The sequence below is a fragment of the Uloborus diversus genome, chromosome 4, assembly GCF_026930045.1.
Source record: "Uloborus diversus isolate 005 chromosome 4, Udiv.v.3.1, whole genome shotgun sequence".
Lineage (NCBI taxonomy): Eukaryota > Metazoa > Arthropoda > Arachnida > Araneae > Uloboridae > Uloborus > Uloborus diversus.
Window position 1 is genome coordinate 14176271 of NC_072734.1, and position 22555 is coordinate 14198825.

The 22555-nt window shown below is 33.1% G+C and overlaps 1 protein-coding gene across 1 annotated transcript in view; it reads right to left on the reverse strand.

Annotated features, from left to right (window-relative positions):
• LOC129221576 (obscurin-like) overlaps positions 1-22555 on the reverse strand; it is a 294822-nt gene that overhangs the window by 232438 nt on the left and 39829 nt on the right. The window lies entirely within an intron of this gene.

The following is a 22555-nucleotide window of genomic DNA, read 5'->3' on the forward strand; positions in this document are numbered from 1 at the left end:
ATATGATATTAATTAATTGCAATAACAACTCAGGAACCATCATGAGGAGGTGACTGCAGTACGTTCACCATCTTGTCCTTCCTTTCACTCAGCAAAAAGGGTAGTTTGATCTAAGTATTTATTCAATTACAATTTTTATACCATATTATATACAAAATAACATTTTAGCAAATTTTTACTTTAGAATCAAGGTTGGAATTTGAATCTGTGACTCAGTTATAGAACAGATGATCGCTCTAGTTGTTCTTAAAAAATCCATCTCTTGCGTCTTCCACAAAAAACCACTTCTACAGATTTCCTAATCAGTTTCAATCGTTTTTTCTTTTACGTGGCCTGAGATGTTTTAAAAACACAAAATTTGCGCTTTTTTCAATTTTCTAGAAATTAAAAATATAGCCTTTTTTGTCACATCAACTGCTTAATCATGTCGGCGGCGAGCTTACGTCTGTTCGAAGTTCAAATACAAAGACCAACCAGAGTATGCTCGGGCTTACCATTAAGGGGGTGAGTATAATCATTTCAGCTCAAAACAAATGTAATTTTATTGAAGAGTGGGTACAGAAAACGTAACAAGAGTACTGCTTGAATTGTGTTTATTTATTTATTTTATTTTTTATTGTGTTATTATTATCATTACTATCATCAGGATAATATGCTCCCATTTACATCATCCTTTTAGTGCTTGTTGCAATTATTATTGTTGTTTTCATATTTAAGAAAGATATAGGGTGAGAATCATGGAGGTCGTGACCCGCTACCTCTAAAACGTAGACCCTATTATGCATCCACATTGTGTTCAAAACAATTTATGGATAAAATGGGAATGATTATAGTATTTTTTCAATTTATTTAAAAAATTAAACATTTAAAATATAACTTCTTGTCATTGCTTATAAAATTTATTAGTAATGTTGTTGTCCTATTATGTAGGGGAACATGGGGAAAAGTGAAATAGCGGAGCAATGTGAAATGGTGAAATATTTTCTGCTTTTAGCTCCACCTATCCGGTGTTACTTTAACTATGTAGTACCATATGTAGTCTATTCCAGGAAAAAAATATCACCGAAGATTAAAGCATTTGGTAATACAGGCAATTTTTAAAAAAAAATGATGCTCATATTGTAATATTTTGTTGTAAGTCAAAAATTGTTTTTCTTTACAAATAATAAAGCTGAAAGTCTCTCTGTCTGTCAGGATCTCTCTCTGTCCGGATCTCAGTCTGTCTCTCAGGATCTCACTCTGTCCGGATCTCAGTCTGTCTCTCAGGATCTCTGTGACGCGCATTGCGCCTAGACCGTTTGGCCCATTTTCATGAAATTTGGCACAGAATTAGTTTGTAGCATGGGGGTGTGCACCTCGAAGCGATTTTTTGAAAATTTGATGTGGTTCTTTTTCTAACCCAATTTTGAGAACAAAAGTATCATAAGATGGACGTGTAAATTACGAAATTATCATAGCGTGGAACCGTAACATGGGCACAAGCCATTTGGCGAGATACGAAATTATCATAACGTGGAACCGTAACATGGGTACAAGCCAATTGGCGAGAAAATTCACCATACATTATTTGTAAAGATACAGGCGAACCAAAAACCTTTTAATTTTTTCTATTACGGGCAAAGCCGTGCGGGTACCACTAGTGTTTCTATAAAATGATAAAGTTATTGTCAGTAACATTTTAAATATTAATTGAGACCTCCTAATATTCAATGCAATATTAATAAATAATACTAAGCTTATTTACATTTTAAATAAATTGTACAATAAGTCAAGTACATACGGGACGAAGTGGATGGGGCAAAGTGAATTTGTTTCATTGACTCACTCAATCATTTAATATAAATCACTTACTTTTTCATTTATTAATTAATTCATTTACATTCCTTCATTTAATAATTCACTTATTTTACTCATTCATTCACTTATTTTCTTAATCATTAATTTTTTACTTGACCATTAATTTTTCTTCTTGATTTAATCATTTAATTATTTGTTAATTTTTCATTTATTCATTCAACCTTTTATTTACTGATTCATACGATCAAAAACATGTTTTATAATCGGATAGAAAATATTTCATAAGAAAAATATTTTACTTTCCATTTTGCTCCAGGAAAAAAAATGAAATTTTTCCACTGTTTTTTTTTTTTTTCTTTTTTGAAGACTCAAATTTACTGCCAAAAATTAAAAATACTGTTTCAAAGCAAAAATTATTATGAAATGCAATGTTCCTTCTTTATGTACTGTAATTTTCAAAAATAAAAAAAAAATTCCCGATTTGTTCACTTTGAAAAGACTAAGTCATCTTACCATTTCACACATTGCCCCAAATTCCCCTATGTTGTTCCTGACAGATTTGGTGCTTTTTATTGACCCCCGAGCAGTTGCAGAAATTTTTCACAAGAAAACCGCAGGTTCATTCGTAGGGAAAGGGGGGGGAGGAATTCTTCAGCATGAACCCCCCCTAAAATAGTAGTCTGCATCATCCGCTTTTATATTACTACTAGTGGTACGCGCACGGCTTTGCCCGTAATAGAAAAAATAAAAGGTCTTTTGGTTCGCCTGTATGTTTACAAACAATATATGGTGAATTTTCTCGCCAGTTGGCTTGTGCCCATGTTACGGTTCCACGTTATGATAATTTCGTATCTCGCCCAATCTTCTTGTGCCCATGTTACGGTTCCACGTTATGATAATTTCGTAATTTACTAGTCCATCTTATGATAGTTTTGTTTTTAAAATTGGAATAGAAAAAGAACCACATCGAATTTTCGAAAAAATCGTTTCGAAGTGCACACTCCCATGCTACAAACTAACTTTGTGCAAAATTTCATGAAAATCGGCCGAACGGTCTAGGCGCTATGCGCGTCACAGAGACCCAGACATCCTCCGGACATCCATAGAGACTTTCAGCTTTATTATTAGTAAAGATTATTATTGTTAATATTTATTGTATTATTGTTGTTGTTATAAAAATTATAACGAATTATTGAAAAATCAATCCCAATAATCGTGATAACTTTTTCTCTTGTTAACATCATTATTATTGCTTTTATTATTATTGATAAATTTAACTCGTTTATTTTGACGAGGATATTTCACTACTCTCGCTTTAAATGTCAAGATCAATAGCGGATGTTCAGCCCAGCAACGTGCCCTGCAAAGTCCTGTTCGCCCGACCTTCGTCATCTCCAATTCAGACGACTTGAGGGTGCAATAGGAGGTGTGCAGTCACGGGATAAATATAACTCCTCCACCACCGCTTTCCGTGAAAAGCGTTCCCTTCGTTCGAACAGTTAAAATTTTGCCACAGAATTCCCAGTCGGAGACAAAGATGAATGAACCGATGATGGCTTGACATTTATTTCGAGTGGTGGGAGGAACTGTGAACTAAATCATTTGCGTCGCTTAATGAGACAAAAAGGGGGGGGGTGATGTCACGGATAAAAGTAGACGTCTGGTTGAATTACAATTCCAAGCTAGCGTGCAAATCGTCAAGTTGAACAGACGCTGCCCTATGAATCCCGTACAGAAAGAGGAGGTGCAAGGAAACGGTTTTATTTTAACTTATTGTGAAATACAGTGGCTCCCAAAAGTCTTCGTACACCTACGACTTTCAACGAAATAGGCCCCAATCCATTGGTTAGAATTAATATTTCGGAATAGGTATTTAATTATAAGATCTGTGATCGATTTTTAACAAATTACTTTAAAAGTTTTTTAAAAACATTAAAACTTTTTTTTTTTTAAATCAAAAACCAAAAAGTGCCGGAAATTTTATCTCACAAAAGTCTTCGTACACTTCAAAAACCGGTCTATATATTATTGAGTAATTTAATTTTTTATTAAGTTATTAATTTGTAGAATATCGTACAGTATTCATAACACCTTTTAAACGTCTGGGAATAGATTTCATTCTTTTCCTTCTTTTTTTTGCGCAATTTCTGAGTAAGTGTTCAACCACACTTCGAGTCTTACTAATTCTAGCTCTATTTTCATTTTTTTTGCCGTATTTTCGTAATCTAACCTCCAAATATCTCTAAATACGTTATATTAAGTTCAAATCTGGAGATTGAGGGATATTTTCTAAACTTTAGGACAATTTTCGAGGCACTAGACGCAAATGTTGAAAATCGTGTGCTTCTTATCGTTATCTTGATAAGAACAAAGTTATTTCCAATAACCAAATTTTTGGCTAAGAGTTCAAAATTGGTTTTTAAAATATTTAAAGGAATAGCATGGTTCATTATTTTATCAAAAAATTCCAAACTACCTAGTTCTGATGCTGATATGCACCCTTACACTAGAACACTTCCGCACCGTCCTGATTAACAGTTCCAACTAAGTTCTTAAGATTAAGTTCCTATTTTTTTTTCTATTTACAATTCTGCAACAATTTAACCAAAAATGTTAAATTCATTTTTATCTGTAAGTAAGACGTAATTCTAAAACGTTTTGAGCTTATTTATCATTGATTTTGCGACGAAAATCTTAAGCTGTCTGTTTTTCGCACGACCGAGAAAATTTCTGCGGGAAGAGGTCCCATTTAATCCAGTTAATCAGAGAACTTGGTGAAAAATTTTAGGTGAAAATTAAACATGAAATTTTTCTTTTAACTCTGTAGAAACTTTTACAGCACTCAAATGTGTATTTTTCATAAATTTTTTAACTTTAAATCGCCGATCACGCTTTGTCAACTTTGCCGGTTGAACTTTTCTTACCTTGTTTTCGCTCCGATTCCTTTCTTTAAAGCATTTTATTAAGCACTTTACTATACAAACAAATAAATTAACTATATTAGAGACATTTCAAACCAATTTACTGCTACTGTGGGAAAAAAATTCAAATTTCGAATGGTGGTTTGCGGTTTTTTACGAATACCCAGTCATTTTATAGTAATAAGCACAATATTAAGGAATAAATAAACAGAAAATTAAAACCTAATGACTTATAAGGGTCAACACAATGCAGAAATATTAATAAAACGGCATATGATAATTTTAATCATGAATTTATTCAAAAATATTTGAGCGTACGATGACTTTTGTGGTGTGTTATTTCTCTGTCTCTTCGTTTTTTGACCCATTTCAAAAAGAAGATCCGTCAATATTTTGAAAAAAATCAATGGGTTGTATTTAGAATGACATAGGAACAATGTGAAAAAAATATTGGACTTCATATTCGAATTCAGTTTCGAGTTATTTTGGTTTTACTAAAAAATTTCAAAGTGTACGAACACTTTTGGGAGCCACTGTATGAACAGTTAAAACCCTAGAGAAGTCGCTCTTCGGTCGATTCCCCGCCCGTTGTCAGATATTTCGCTCTATCCCACCACCCCTCATTCTAATACTGGGGCCCATCTGTGAAGCTGAAGGTCAGATTCTCCTCAGCCCACACACTTATTTCTGAGGATTTTCTTCGGTATTTCAAGGTTGCATAGCTTTTGGAAATATATGTTGGTCATTTAGACCAATAGTGCGCCACACTAGTCAGGTATCATTTTCTCCCCAGCACTTCCTTTCTTCTGCTTTCGTCTACCGGATCGCTACGGCGGGAAAAAGATCGAAGCGCGTGCACTAGCGTAACAAAAGGAAACGCGACTTCTCTAGGGTTAGAAATAGATACATAATTTTGTGATGAAAAAAGAAAAATAACTGGGATAAATAATGTGTAAAAAATTAATAAACAAATTATTGGTTTATTAGTTTTTTCCCCATAAACTCAAGACTTAAAATTTTTTTATGGTAATCATTATTGTATTGTAACTTAGTTGCATGATTTATTTCACTTTCGTTTCTTGTGCTCTTACACGATCGAAAATCGTTAGAGCGTAAAATATTCACATTTTTAAAATGCTAATGTGTAAAAATTTACAGAATGTTTAACACTAAATATTTTTCTCTTTATCCAAAAGAGAGTCACTATGTTTTTAAACAATTGCTTGCTTTAATATTTAAAAAAAAAAAAAAAAAACGATCTGATGTGTGCCTCACATGACTTCCTTTTGCTCCAATTTAATGTCATTTTTCCATTACTGGTAATTTAATGTTATTCAATAGTTTACTCTCTAAAAATCACCAACAATGGCTAAATTGAAACCAGATTTTTTTTAAAAAAAACGCCAAATTTGTTGCCAAGTTGGCGACAAAACATGGTGACCAAAAGACTGGCGATATATCGCCAAGTGTCCGCCAAATTGTATCGCCACTTGAGTTTACATCGAAATCAACAATGATTTCCTCCATAAAGGGGCAAAAGACCCCCATAAAAACACCCGAATGCAACCAAAAGGGGAGGTGCACAACTAAGCCCTACTAAGAGTCTACGTACCAAATTTCAACTTTCTAGGACATACCATTCCTGAGTTATGCGACATACATACGCATATCCGCACATATGCACATACATACATACGTACATACAGACGTCACGAGAAAACTTGTTGTAATTAACTCGGGAATCATCAAAATGGATATTTCGCGTGTCTATACGTTCTTAGGCACTTATCCACGTGTGGTCGAGTCGAAAAAAAAATTCAACATTCATTCGCGGGTGAGCAAAATAAAAATTAAGGTCGATTTTTGTGTGAAAATTTTTTCGCGAATACAATACTTCCTTTTTTGTAAAAGGAAGTAAAAAACGATATATTTGAACTATTTTGGTGGAACCAGTGTGATTTGAGAGAATAGGAGAGAGAGTTAAAAGTGATAACAGAAAATCGAAGTTGGTGTCCCGGAAAGTAATACAGACGTTTAGTTAGCACAAACGTCTTGTATATTACTAACACTGTCATTTAATGCGAGGGCTGTTTTTAAGTAAGTACCGTTTTGAAATTAATAATATCAAGTGCTGTAAGAGCAGAGAAATTTATTGCACAAAAATCTATCACCCTTACGCTATTTTTCGACATTGCTCCCGTGATTTTCCAAGCATTTGTCATAGCGTGGTACAAGTTTTTGTATTTGTTTTGGCATCTAAAGTCTTTCCTTGGCGGTCGAGAGCTCGAAGAACATGTTGTCCCATGGATGACTACACTGGTGGCAACTTTCTACGAGTAGGTATAAAAAACCTATACCACACTATGAAAAAATGCTTGGAAAATCACGGGAGCAATGTCGAACAATAGTGTAAGAATGGTAGCTTTTTGTGCAGTAAACTTCTTTGGTCTATCTGTACTTGTTCCTATTCATTTCAAATCGGTAATTACTTTAAAAACATCCCTTGTATTATAATTTTAAAAATATATGGCGAAGCGTTCGTTTTTTCAGCTACCCTATAAAAGAAACATCATTAAGTGTAAAGACAAAACGAGAGAGGAGGGATTTAAAAAAAAAAAGTGCCGTGAGGTTTAAAAAAGAAAAAATCTGCTAGAACTAAGTGAAATTACAAGCGCTGATACAGGAACATGTATCACATCCTTTCCAGACGTTCGTAGATTAAGAAGAAATCGGAGATCAAAATAACGAGAGTTCAATCAAACAAAATATGCCACAGAAATTTTAAGATTGAGAAGAAAAAATTGACTTATCAGAAATCCAAATGAAAAAAGGGATTAAAGTAAGCGATTTTTTTTTTTTTTGGGCGATTTTCCAATCACAACTTTTTTTTAAAATAAAAATGCTTTCAAACATCTGAAAAAAAAATCATACTTACTCTTTATTGGGAACATATTAAGAGAAAAGTAGAGGGAACTCACTTTAACTATGCTACACCCCTCAAAATAGGGGGGTGACATTTTCACACACCAGGGGAGTGTCAAAAATGAGTTTATCAAAGGTTATTAAAAATTTAATTGTATAGTAATAAAGAAAAACTGTAAACTTTATCAAAAAGTATGTTATTGCATGACAAAACAAAATCTATGTAAAACCTCCCTTAACGGACACTCCCAAATAGTATTCATCTCTTCGAGTTCCAGTCCCTTTACATAGCTTTTTCAATATTATTTACTCTGAATAACTTAAACTCCGAATAGCGGACAGTTACTTTGACGGAAAAAAATCGAATGACAAATACTAAAATTCTAAACCAAAAAACTAAAAACAATTTTCATGTTAAGTTCTATTGTTTCCTAATTCAAATTTTCTAAATTAGAAAAGTATTTACCTAATTCCAAGGGCGCCCATATGGGGAAGGGGGGCAAGTAGGGGCTCAAGCCCCCCGCCCCCCAGAATTTAAAGCTTCTTCCTTACTTTTAGTACTTTTTTCTTTGCAAAAATGTAAAAACATTTCTTCTACAGCCGTTAATGAATAAGTTATTAAAAATATCAAATTTTAATAACTAATCTGCACTAAAACCAGTTTCCATTGGGAAAATATCCTGTTAAGCCATGGGGAAAAATCTAAGCTCCCCTTACAATTTTTTATCATACTCTTATTTTCTAACTAATGTATTGGAAATAAATTCTATTCTACTGGATGTATTACCAGTGCGTTATAAAAAAAATGCTAGAAGAGTGACTTTTTTTTGCGCCAGGAAAATGACGTTTTGCGCCAGGAGCATAACTTTTTTATGCCAGGAGAGTGTTATCCTTATAACGTGCCTGTTACTAACGTGCCTGTACATAATACTGAGCCTGTTAGGCTCAGGATTATAATTAAGGTAAAGAATTATTTTTCTATTCTAACCTCATCATACACTACAAATATAATTAAATTGTTTTTTTTTTGTTTTTTTTTTAGTTTAAAACAAAAAATGTTGCCCAGGAGAATGGCAGCAAAGATGTTACATGCCCTATTTTTTAACTTCAAAATAAAAAATGGTGATAAAAAACCAGTGTTGTTGTACAGCAGATTTTTAAAAATTGTTTTTTTTTTTTTTTCTAATCTATAATCATGGAACTCATTCCGAGTACAGGAGAATGGCATGAAAACCTGGGAACAAACTTTAAAATAAAGTACCTTGATTATTTAATTTTTTTTTCAAAGAATGTTATTTTACACCTTTAAGTATACATAATTTAGTATTACCGTAAACCGGGGTTACTTTAGACTGACGGGGTAACTTTATAAAAACCTGTTTTTTATTTTTGAACCGTTCCGGCGGGCTTAATTTTACAATTGGCGACCCCCTGTGGTCTCAGGATTTCAAGAATCACTTTTCAGAGTGCGCTGACATCGCCAATTGATTGAAACAGTAAAATGGTTTTGGCAACAATGATTTATGTGTTATCCGTGATATCAGCTGTTTTCAGTTTGTTGTCCTAACCTCTTCTAGTGCCACCAACTGAGCAGCCTTCTGAACTCGGGCGAGTTATTTTCTGATTACACAACTATTTAAGATGATTTTGTCTTTTTTTTATTTCTGTAACTCAATTCTACGATTTACTATGAATTAAAACATGAAACAACACAAGTTGAAGGGGTAACTTTGATACATGGGGAATTCTGAATCTCGTCGCATCTGCTGCAGGATTCGAATCCCAAGGATCATACCTGGAGAGAATGCACGGTTTTCAGTTGACTTGAAGCCATAGATCAAAGACTGCTGTGAGTGCACCTTGGATAATGTTCACGATATCATGTGCCTCATTTATTTTAAAAATTTTGTGATTTCTGTGCCTTATTCTTAATTTCCTTTCGAGCGTTTATAATTTTTGAATCTATTCTTTTCAAGTTCTAGTTCAAGTTTCATTTTATTCTAATCAAGTAGTTACCTTGATGTTTTTTATTGTCGAAATGAAGAAAAACATTACGATGGCTGTGGTTTTACATTTAAAAAACACGCTTGATGTGGTTTCAAGCTTTTTTCAACTGATGTTTTACAATAAAAAAAAGTTTCCTATGAATTTCTCTCTTTTTAGTTTGATTCAAACCTGATTCCTGCTAGATGAGCATGCTTAGAGTGGTAGGAACCACTCTACGTGACTTAAGAACCATTTTTCATTTAAAACCAGCTTTTTAAACCCAAAAAAATGGAAAAATTGAGTTTTGTTATTAAAAAAAACTCAGGCTATCTTTTGGATGGGGTAACTTTATTACAAACCACCGAAACAGTCGTTTTAGATTGAGAAAACACCTTGTTACAAAGTAACCCCGGATGATGGCGTAACATTAATTTAAAAAAGAAATGACCCCCCCTCCCCTCCCTCCCTATTCAATATATCGAAAAATTTCAAACGGCAATTTAAAGCTGGGATGTTAAGCTATCGTTTGGTTCAAGAATTGTTGAAATATCTTGAAAAATGAGGGTGCTACAATACAAAATATGTGAAACCTGTATCAAAGTAACCCCGGTTTACCGTATAAGTTAAATTTGTGGAACGCTGATCTAAAATTTTTAAATAACTTAAGTACATTTGAGAAATGATTTGGGGAATTCCAAAAGAGTGACTTTCTGGCTATTAAAAAATTTTGTAGTTATTGTTTTCATAGGAATGGAATAATATCGGAAAAGTTATTTATTACTATTAAAAAACGGGGAAAATATTCTAGGTCAAATCATTCTTGTGTTAGGAACTTGGGGCATTATTTTGTTTCAATTTTGGAAAATCGCCCAATTGTTTTTTTTTTCCACAAAAAAAAGAAGAAAGAAAGAAACATTTTAAAACTGTCAAAGCTTAATGAATGCTGGATGGGAAATTTATGGCCAATTTGGCATTTTCAGGTTATGATGATTCCCCTATAAGTTGCTATAAAATGTAAAAAGTCCACCAAAAAGTAAAGTCGGTCATCAAAAATCATTAAAAACTTTGAGAATTATCATAACGGATAACACTTAGCGCAATTTCTAAAGCTTCTCAACAATATTATAATTTCAATCTAAATAGATTAAAACATATTTTGGTAGCTGAGAATTAGGTACAGTCACCAAATTTAAGGCACAATAATCGTTTTAATATTCCTACATCGGAAATGTGACCGAAAAGCATTATTTCCTTCTTAATGGCATTTAAATCCTTTACGGTAGTTCAAAAATTCGCCAAGCAGTTTAGCTAACGAAATTACAGAAAAAGTTTTTGTTTTATATTTTTGTTGAAAAATATTTGTTTTAATATTTAAATGTTTGGGTGGCTTACGATTGCGGAGAAAACTTGGAAAGTTTAAAAAAAATTCAAACTATTGCGACATTTAAAACGAATTTCAAAAAAATATGAAAAGGTAAACTGAAACATACCTAACATTAAAACTTTTAAAAACAGAGAGTGCGCACCTGCCTGCAATCTTGAATGCGAAAACTTTTAGTCTATCAGAAACGAATTTAAGTTTAATTACTATTTATTTCATTTCCCTATGAGACATTTTTATTAATTTTCTCTACTAATAATAAAGCTGAAAGTCTCTTGGTCCAGATCTCTGTGACGCGCATAGCGCCTAAACTGTTCGACCGATTTTCACGAAATTCGGCACAAAACTAGTTTGTAGCAAGGGGTGTGCACTTCGAAGCAATTTTTCAAAAATTTGATTTTGTTCTTTTTCTATTCCAATTTTAAAAACATTTTATCCTGCAAATTATCATAACATGGAAGAGTAAATTACCAAATTATCATAACGTGGAACCGTAACGTAGGCGAGCAAATGAACATAGCCATATTGGCGAGAAATTCATCATCCATTATTTGTAAATATACAGGCGAACCAAATGACCTTTTAATTTTCTACTACGGGCAAAAACCTTCGGGTATCGTTAGTATAAAATAAATCACCGAAAATCGAATAGTACTGAAATCAAGGAGGTGATGGCAATGGGTCGCTGAAGACTGAATTCATTCCGTAAATAGCTGTCCTAAGTCCATAAATGATGTCATTCACACGTCACGCTATTTTTTATAAACATTTTCATTTTAAAAAAAAAATAAAATAATAAAAACGTGATGTCCTACTTTTTGTTTCCTTTTGTTTTGTTCCCTTGTGGCAGAACTTAACATTTCATGAATCCCATCAAAGCGTGACATCATTTGAGAGTGAGAAGCAAAGGGATGTAAGTGGCAGTTTTAAAGTTTGAGAAAAACGCGTTTTAAGTTCTAATATTTGGTAAGCTTTCATTGGGCAAAAAACAGAATCCCGCTGTGTAGCAGTGCCTGGGAGGGATATCAGAACAATTTGATGCCCTTAAACAGAGGAAAGGTTCTCCTACCACTTGCACTGGTTACCTCCCTTTTTTTTTTAAATTTTGACACTTCCATCCCTTTGCTTCTCACTGTCTCATTTGTGGACAACTCCTCAAATGATACAGATCGGAAAAATAATGATAGTGCTACATAACATAATGCTGATACGTAAGTAATTTAACGCTTCCTGATAACCCTTAAAAAATCTGTAAATCTACTTTCGTTGCATTATTTGATGTACTACAAGAAAACCTGCAGAAAGTGAATGGGTGAAAAATAACTCTTATGCGCTTTTCTCTTCTACAGCTACAGCTATTTAACGCCTCGAGTTTGGTGCTGCCACCTAGTAGCAGAATCACATAACACTATCATTCCGCTTATTTTATTTTATTTTTCTTCACTCCTCATATTATACAAAACATACCTTTACGGCACATATAAAAGAGAAATGGAGGATCAACTACAATCAGAGAAAGAAATAAAGATTTTAAAATTAATAAATAAAAAAAAACTTGTTTAAGTAAAAAATGACGCAAAAAATACAAAGATTACGTTTACATACATTATGTGTAAGATTTTGATTTATGTTGACAGAAAACTGAATGGTCATGAGAAAAATACAAAATAAAGAGAAATTTTTCATTAAATTATGATGAGGTATCAAGATGCTTAAAATCTGGAAAATAATATTAGAAGGAAAGGATTTCGTGCCAAACGGAGCGCTCATCTTTTATTTACAACGTTTCTAAGATAATAATTCTTTCTTAAATAGAAAGATTCGTCTATAACGGCAAAAATGCAGGTTTTTAATGAGCCATTGCTAGGAATTGATATAATGTAGGGCACTTGATTAGCATGGCAGGGCATTCCAAGAACTTTTTATGGGGAAGAATTTCACGTATCTTTCATGGTTCAGGCCCGTACAAAGATTAACTACAGTATGACATTGACGACCCCTATATGTAACATATATATATATATATATATATATATATATATATATATATATATATATATATATATATATATATATAGAGAGAGAGAGAGAGAGAGAGAGAGAGAGAGAAGGAGAGAGGGAGAGGGAGGGGGAGAGAGACACAGAGAGAGATATAAAGAGAGGGGGGAGAGAGAGAGAAAGAACAGATGTAGCTTGTAACTTAGGATGGGGTTATTACTGCACACATATCAGGAGAACTGCTATATGCATACACATGCAGAGAAAGAGAATTGGCAATATGAAGTTAGACGCAGAGTATTAGCATGTACGGGGGTTCTTCCGCTGAAAATTATCGAAACTGTAGCTCTAAAACCCTAATTTTAAACAGTCATTGGTTACTGGAAGGGGGTTTCAGAGGCCCTTCCATGTGAATTTTTCGAAATTAAAGTCCTAAAAACGCGATTGTAGGCTATTTTTAGTAAAGGAAACACTTCATTCGCCGCCTGCTTTGTCTAGAGGTCAGAGAAGTCTGGCTGCGACAGGAAGGTTCGGGTTCGAATCCCGGCTCGGGCATGGACGTACTTTCTCTCTCTTGTCCTTCCTTTGTGTGAATATGTTGTTATGCTGTGAATGATTGTCTACCCTATAAACGGGTCCTTACGGTATGTGTGTACTGTAGAAGTCGGAATTCCCACCAAATTACGGTACAGTTGGAAAAATGAAGCAGCGCACCCCAAACTGCACACGAAAACAACAACACATCAATCAAGGAATCCATCCCAAATTGAAGTTTCAAAAGCACAATCTAAAACCATGTTCGATGTTACGAAGGAAAGGAAGTTCGGGAACTCTTCACTAGAAATTTTTCAGAATTGAAGTTTTAAAAGGTGCAACTGCCTTCTGTTCTGGTTAGGAGAAGGAATTGATTCGGAACTTCTCTAGGAATATTCGAAATAAAAATTCTAAAATACAATTTTAGATGATTTTCCGTGTTGTTAGAGAGAGGGGTGGTTTAGAGGCCTTCCCAGCATTTTTTTTTTTTTTTTTGCATGGGTTATGGGGGTTCAGATTTTTTTCCACTGTAACTTTTTGAAACTGAATTTCTAAAAACGAGCTTTTAGACGATCTCCAAAGATGTTAGGTTAAGAGGGGTGCAATGGCACAGTCAAAAAAAATTTCTGGCCCAGCTTTTAATTACATCTCCCCTCCCATCTTTTTCTAGAAAACTTCTTTAAAGTTTTGGGGGTTAAAATTGAATTTTATGTTTTTGCTTAACAAAAACATATCGATTTTAATTTGCCAGTACTTTTTCGTCAAGAATGAACCATGATAGGGACAATTATTCTGTGTCCTACTGCATCCTTACTTCTCAACTCCTTAATAGCCTTTGTCAATGTCATTATTACGGAGGTGAGAATAAATGATGGAGGTGAAACGCGTCAATTTTAGACAGTCTACCAAAATTCTAAATTGTCAGTATCTTCTCAAATTTAATAATTTGGAAATATATCGATATTATACTATTTTTAAACACAAATTTAAAGTTAACTAAAAGAGTAACTTAAAGTTAAGCTGTGTTTTAATCAAGATAGCTTGGTATTTGATTCACTCTTCAATAAAAAAATAATAAAAAGAAGGAAGGAAAACGGAGGGGGGGGGGGAGAACCTTACTAACTCAAGCTTTTAAAAAATGCTCTTTCTGAAATAACTAATTCAAATTGAGCTTTGTATTTTCCTTCTTTTCGCCTTCAATCCTTCCAGAGTTATGTCTCCTTCGCGATCAATATTTGTTGCAACTAAGGTATGTTTGTCAACGCATGTTTTCAATGAATCATGTTTCCTTGTTTAGTAAACATTTGAAGCGAATCACCAAATTTGTGTCTAGCTCCACAAAAATCGTAAACAATTAACAAAGGAAGTCGGGAGAACATACAGACTAACACTAAGTAACTTACACAAGAAAAAAAAACCCATAATGATGCTTCTTATTATTTTAGATCATTATCAATGCACTACTGGATCAAGATTTTCTCCCACCCTTTCCAAGTATTACGATTGGCTATTTTCAATTTCGAATGAACTTCCAGGAACCTCTTCAACTCGAAAGGCAATTTTTAATGGAACGATTAATATCACTAAGATAATAGATCCAGCTATTCCCATTTCTTAGAGACACATAACCTGCACCAATGCTATTTCAATTGCGGGCGTTTTCACCATATTATACCTGGTATGGAGTTTTAGCCATATTATTCTCCTTCGATCCCATTTCATAATATTCAGCAGATATTTCTCCACGCATCGCGTGTAGTGTGAAGTATTTGTTGAGTTTTGCTGTAAGCGCCCACGTTTCTGCCACACAGTTACCGTCACAAAAATAAATTAAATCTTTCTTTTGTGTCAGTAGTATCTGTAAATGGCAAAAATATTTCATCCTTTTTTAATCTTCCTTCTCATTCCATCCATGGTGATGTCATTCATCAAACTTTTTGCCATAAATTCCAGGGCTGTGGAGTCGGAGTCATTCGAAAACATGCTCCGACTCCGGGTTTCTTTTTTTCTTTAATTTTCACTGACTTTCCTTGCATTTTTTAAAAAATTGACCACCAATTAATTTGATTACATGCATTAATACCTACTAATAAGGAAATAACTCATTGCGGCAACCAGCTGGCCTGATTGTTTATCGAACTTTCTGTAACAGCTACCTACGTCACGCCGTCTTCTAGTTTGCTTATTTTCTAACTTTATTTAACTGATAGCAACTGTCAGCAAACAGTTTTGTTGCCTAACATTTTTTAAATAATCACTTTCAAATAAAAATAACAATACATTTTTTACCGGGGTCTCTGTTATAAAATAAGTAAAAGGTATGTATGTATTGCTTGAGCAAGTCGGGAAACTTCTCAGGGTGCTTGGTAAATTCAAAGGAGTGTTGGCACGAAAGCGCAAATCTAAAAGATCCGATAAAATATAAATATTTTTTAGTTCTAAAAACCTTATCTAAGAAAGCTTGGTTAACACTGAAAGGTACAAAATAAAATTAGTACATGATTTATTGGTTACAACACTCAATAATTGTAGTTAATCCTAAAATCTTCATATCAAGGTTAATTCTGAAACTGTCAATAAAAAAATTAAAATTAAAAATTGAGCCAAGAAATGTAGGTATAGTTAAAGCTATTCGTACAAAGCTGTATACCGCCACCTTTTGTGTAAAATTTGCTCCAGACGTACATGCACCCGATCTCTCTCCGCAATATAGTGCAATATTTTTGTTGAAATTTTTAGGATGAAATTTAAGATTTATTATTGGGGAATTTTTTCAGAATTAAAGTATTTCAATTTTTATAAACTCTGAAACTAAGTTGAGTTGGCACCCATCAAATAGGTATCACCCTGGAAAGGGGAAAAAAAGTTTTTTGACTTAGCAAAAAAAAAATTTTTCTTTCAAAACTCTTTCTCTCACTCTTCTCTGTGCTTTCAAAAATTGAGAGCACAGGATTTGATCAGCATCTATTTGTTAAACATTAAATGGGAGCAAATTAACACTTTTAATTTTTTTAAAAAATGGGACTTTTTACTAATCTCACTTTAGAAATCGCACCTATTGGATATTTTGATTTTTAAATTGAATTTCTAACATTGTATGTATCTTAGGTTTACAATAAATACAACGCGAAATTTCATGAAAAGGAATTCATATTTCAATCTCTGTTTAGATGTTTCCTCCTTTAACATGAGGGGGGAGGGTGATTTGAAAAAGAAATCGAAAATAAAAAAATAAAAAAGCTGGAGTCTCAATCTGAGTTGAAGTCGAACGTTTCAAAATCCTGGAGTGGGAGTCGACCATTTTCCTTCCGACTCCGCAGCTCTGATAAATACAAGTAACAAAAGTTTCTCTATTTAAACGTCTTCTGTCTTTACTAATCATCGATATACATTACTTTTCGTTTATCTACCGAACCTCTCAATGTAACCAAATGTAAAATTTCAAAAAAGAGCTGTTGAGGTGTTCAGATCAAACGTTGCCAGAAAACAAGACGTGCCAAGGAAAGACGGTATAACCTTGAAAAAATGAGTAAAGACAAACCATCCGTCATCATCAGGTTAAAAGGCTATGATGAGATTTTTGACGTTTCACAAACTCAGTTAGGGAAGAAATTTCGCTCTTAGTCCACAACGAGCTGATGTGTGCATCACATGACTTCCTTTTACTCCAATTTTAATGTCATTTTCCCATTATTGGCAATTTTAATGTGATTCAATAGTTTACTCTCTAAATATCACCAGCGGCCACATTGACACCAGATTTAAAAATAAAAAAAAATCTCCAAATTTGTCGCAAACTTGTAGACCAAAAGACTGGCGATGTATCGCCAAGTGTCAGCCAAATTATAACACCACTTGAGTATACATCGAAATTAACAATGATTTTCCCTCAAAAAGGGGGCAAAATACCCCTTTAGAAACACCCGAAGGCAACCAAAAAGGAAGGTGCACAACTAGACCCTTTTAGGAGTCTACGTACCAAATTTCAACTTTCTAGGACATACCGTTCTTGAGTTATGCGACATACATACGCACATCCGTTTATACTCACATACATACATACGTACATACGGACGTCACGAGAAAAGTCGTTGTAATTAACTCGGGGAATGTCAAAATGGATATTTCGAGTGTTTATACGTTCTTAGGCACTTATCCGCGTGTGGTCGGGTTGAAAAAAAAAAAAAAAAAGCTCAACATTAATTCGGGGGTGAGCAAAATGGAAATTAAGGCCGAATTTTGAGCAAAATTTTTCTTCGAATACAATACTTCCTTCTTTGTAAAAAGGAAGTAAAAAGAGCCATCGGATAAAGAAAAGAATTTTCTTTCAATACTATATTAAATAATAAAAATAATGTTGATCGGGGGTTCTGAACGGGGAGTGCATGCCTCTTATGGGCGTAGAAGAATTTCGAGGGAGGCGTAAATATTTAAAAAAATAAAATAAAACGTGTTATATTTTGCTAAATTTTGTAATGACACGTAAATATTTTCAATATTAGCCTCTTCCTTTTTTTTAAGGAATTTCAGAGCAGTTTTATCCCTATATCTCTGCGAATCTATATTTTCAGCATCAGCATACATAAAGTCAAAATATCGAGTAAGACATTGAAATTAACCTGAGGCGAGCTAAGTCACAGTTACAACTATACAACGTAAAAAAAACTTCCATAGGACAAACCGCGAAAGCCCTCCCACTGATATTTTTAGTATATGCAAACCTCACTTAGTTCCTAGATAGCCTCAAATTAATTTCTATTTAAATCTTTCATTTGTTCTAATAATAATATCTTTAAAATAAATTACGGAATACCTTATATTAAATTTAGTATACAAACTTGTCTATAGAGTAGAATTTCATTTTTCCGGCCCTTGTTTATCTGAATCTCTCCGAATGGGGTGGTTTCCTTCAGTCAAAAGTGCTACTTTGAGTCACTGAAATGGATAGATCGAGCAAAAAAAATAACATGGACCCAGAAAATACTTTCATTTTCCCAACTGTTTTTTTTTTTTAAATTAATTTTTAAACTGTCCGATTTTTCAAACAAGGCGTGGTCTTTATGACGTCACATTTTGGCGCATTTTTCTACTACGTTTCCACGTTATGATAATCAAGCAGCGAATTAAAATCTGCGCTTGTTATCAACCATATCATTGCCAATACACGTGAGTAAAGATGCGAATAAAATATTTTGGACCGTGAATGGCAACACGGAATGGCATTTCATCATTTGTGATGTCATCGGCAGAAGCGTTAAACGATGAAAGAGCCCCGATTTAAGTATTTTTTAAAAATATTAAACTTAAAGAAATTATTTAAAAATGGTCAGATTCTACGTTTTTAAACGTGCTCTTTTCGAAAAAAATACTTTTAAAATTTTGGAAACGACCCCATTACCATGAATTAAATTTGTAGCCTTTTCAACAAAGTTATATTCACAGAAACAACTTTAAAATATTATAGGAAGGACGTAGCTATAAATACACCGAGCTTTCACTCTTTGTTTTCTTTAAATGTACTGCTCCTGCATAGATTGTATTGTAAATTACGGTAATCTAACAAACATCACTGCAACTGAACTATATTGATAAAGCGTTCAGATGAACGTACTTAATTCAAACAATATACGTGTTTGAACCAGAAGACAGTGGACCAATTTCTTGTTAAAAAATTATGTGAAAAATTGTTTTGGTATTTTTTAATGTCTTAAACAATTCTAGGGGTTTTTTTTTCTTTCTTATCTTTTTTTTTTCCTTTCTTTTTTTCCTTTCTTTTTTTTTTCTTTTTGTCGTAATGATGCTTATTTTGGGATTTGCTTTGCTTATCTCTATACTCCTCCGATTATCCGGATTTTTTGTCAGCCGGACTATTTTGGTCCCAGATAATCCGGATAAACGAAGCCGTACCTGTACTTTCAAATCAATAGGAATAAGTTTCAAATACCGAGTTTTCTATTCTATTACTTATATTGACCCACGTATGCGACTACTTATGTTGATGGGAGGGGGCGTGACCTCACATCAATGTTCAAAGGAGAGCGTAGAGCATAAAAGGTTGAGAACCTCTCCAACCTACATAGATAAATAAGTTGCATATTTTAAATGCATAAAGCAAAAGTATTTTCAACCAAAAGACTAAAAGTTTTTGCAAGAAAGTGTCATTAGTTTTGAATACACCTTCAAAAAATAGCACGCAAATTCACTTTTTTTTTCGAGGGGCAAAGTGAAAAATAAAATATTTTTTAGTGAAATATTTTTTATTCGATTGTGAAATATATTTTTTAACAAATGAATAATCATATTAGAGGATAATTGAATGAATGAAAACATACTGAAACAAAAAACTAATAAATAAATAAATTGATTTAAATAGGAGGAAAGATAAATGAGTAAATGAATACGAAAATAAGTGAATGAATGAGTTAATAAGAGAATTATTAAATGAAGGAATGCTAATAAATTAGTTAATAAAATGAATACGTAAAAGATTAAGTGAATGCTTGAATGAGTAAACAAAATGAACTAATTTCACTTTGCCCCGCATGCACTTGACTAATTGTGAAAAATATTTAAAATACAAATAACCTAAATATTAACTAAATATGTACTGCGTTAGAAGATCCAAATTAATGTTTAAAATGTTTATGACAAGAACTTTATCATTTGATAATATCAAAATACTTTTTGACTTACAACAAAATATTACAATTTTAGTATCAATTTTTGAAAATTGTTAGTGTTATCATATGCTTTGATTTTCAGAGGTAATTTTTTCCCGACTAGAAGACTAAATATGTTACTACATAGTTAAAATATTACTAGGTAAGTGGCACTAAAAGCGGAGTAAATATTTCGCCATTTCACTTTACCCCGCTGTTTCACTTTGCCCCACATCCCCCTACTTTTGTTGCAGTGCTTTTTCTGTAGGCAGGTAACCGCACGACGATAAACATAATGTCTAGGGCTAGATTGACCTCGGAAGTTAGAAAAGGTTATTCTCATTTTGGAGTTCCCCAATTTTTGCTTTTCGATTATTTTATTTTTCTGAAAGTTATATGCACACTGAAACAAAACTTACTAATGACAAAAATAGTACTTTCAAAAGTGACTCAGCAGACCTCAGCTTAAAATTTATCCCCCCCCCCTCCTCATGAATATAAGTCTTGCACATAACATGTATTTGCTCTGCAATTTTTATCAACTGAGGGTGGTTATCTGTTGGAGCAGATCTATCACTTCACAAAACTAATAAATGTTATTAGGTGCTTTATAGCTGCTGGACCCAATCCCAGTTAAAAATAGCATATGACCACATTTTATGAAATGTATTCTTAGTTTTTAAAATTCTTCTAAAGTACTTAAGCAGTTCTTTAGGCATTTTTGGGCCTTCTGAAAATTTTAAGGGGAAGCTCAAGCTTTCCGGACTTTCTGGATAATCAAGCCCTGAAAATACCACAAAATATTTATTAAATATTTATCTGATTTCAACAGCTAGTTAAAATTTCCGAAAATGATACATTTTCAAGTCTCTAAAGATATGAAATTTAATAGTACATTGCTTATATTTAGTCGATTGCTTCATCAATTCATGTATTTAATTTTTACACAAAGGGATTATTTTATTTTTGTGATAAAAATTAAAATATGTGTGTGCCTGTTTTTGACGTTTTAAAAAACTGCAAAGATTCAATGTCATTTTTATATGGCTCGCAGAAATCCTGAAGTCATTGTCGTAATTTGGTGACCTTTGTATTTTTCAAGATGAACTCACTTTTAAAGGGCAGGAAAAGAAGTGTGTACACAAACCATGCAATCCACTGCACTGTTACTCATACTGTAATACATTACTTTCAAACAACTTAATTTTTTGGGAACGAGAAAATTCCCTATTTATGGAATGAAATTCGGAACTTCGCCGAATGATAAAATACAAGCATGCGAATATGCCTAATTCTAATGGTAGGTAAATGTGCATGCATGCTAAAAGAGATACAGTAATTTCCCGATTATCGGTGGTCGGATTATCGGCGGTAGGATTATCCGCGGCTCGGATTATCTGCAGGTCCTTTTAAAAAAAAACTTATGATTGTACTGTTGTTCGCTTTTAGATTTTACATATATTTTTTATATTCAATGTTAACAAATGCAATGTAGCAAAGTTTTTAGTTATATATAAATCAATGTGCGAGTCTAATATTTTTTATCTATTGCATACACTAAGTATCGTTTTTTACCTATTATTCGGATTATCCGCGGTTTTCGATTATCCGCGGTTACCGTGCCACCCTATTCCGCGGATAAACGGGAGTTTAATGGATGAGGTATCGCTTTTCTTTAAACATAGTACTTCAATACTGTCCTAAAATTTGCCGAAACTATAAACTGGTTGGGAACTCACAATGACCTCCCGTGACCTTCGATTGGGGAGCCCTTAATCACTTTAAGCTGGTGAAAAAGAAAGAGAAAATAATCAATAGAATAACAATTACTTTTTTCTGTATTTGTATTATTTTGCTTAAGTTAATATAGTTATAAAAAAAAGATACGTCGAACCAATAACGTGATGCAGAGCTAGACATTTCAATAAAGTTAGTGGATTTAAATAAAAAGAAAATGCTTTTACTTGGTTATAAAATAAAACGATAAATAACTTAATATGAAAAAACAACGTTGCAAAACCAAAATTGCAATATATATTTCCTACAAGTATTTCGAGGTCTCAAACAATCTTTTTGCAAAGCAAAAGTGTTCTGAGTTTTGAAATGCAAGCAATAACCGTAAAAAAGCACCATTGAGACCTCTTCATAGAATATACTTTGCAGTTTGTGAATCACAATGCTGTTTACTCATAAAATTAAACGTTTATTACTTATGACTACCTTTTTAGTGATTTTGTTTTCCTGATTAAGTAATAGCAAAACCAAAATTATTGCCACCATCATATAAAGCACAAAATATAAAAAGACATGGAATAGCATGCTTTAGTTATTTTCTTACATGTAATAAGAATTCATTA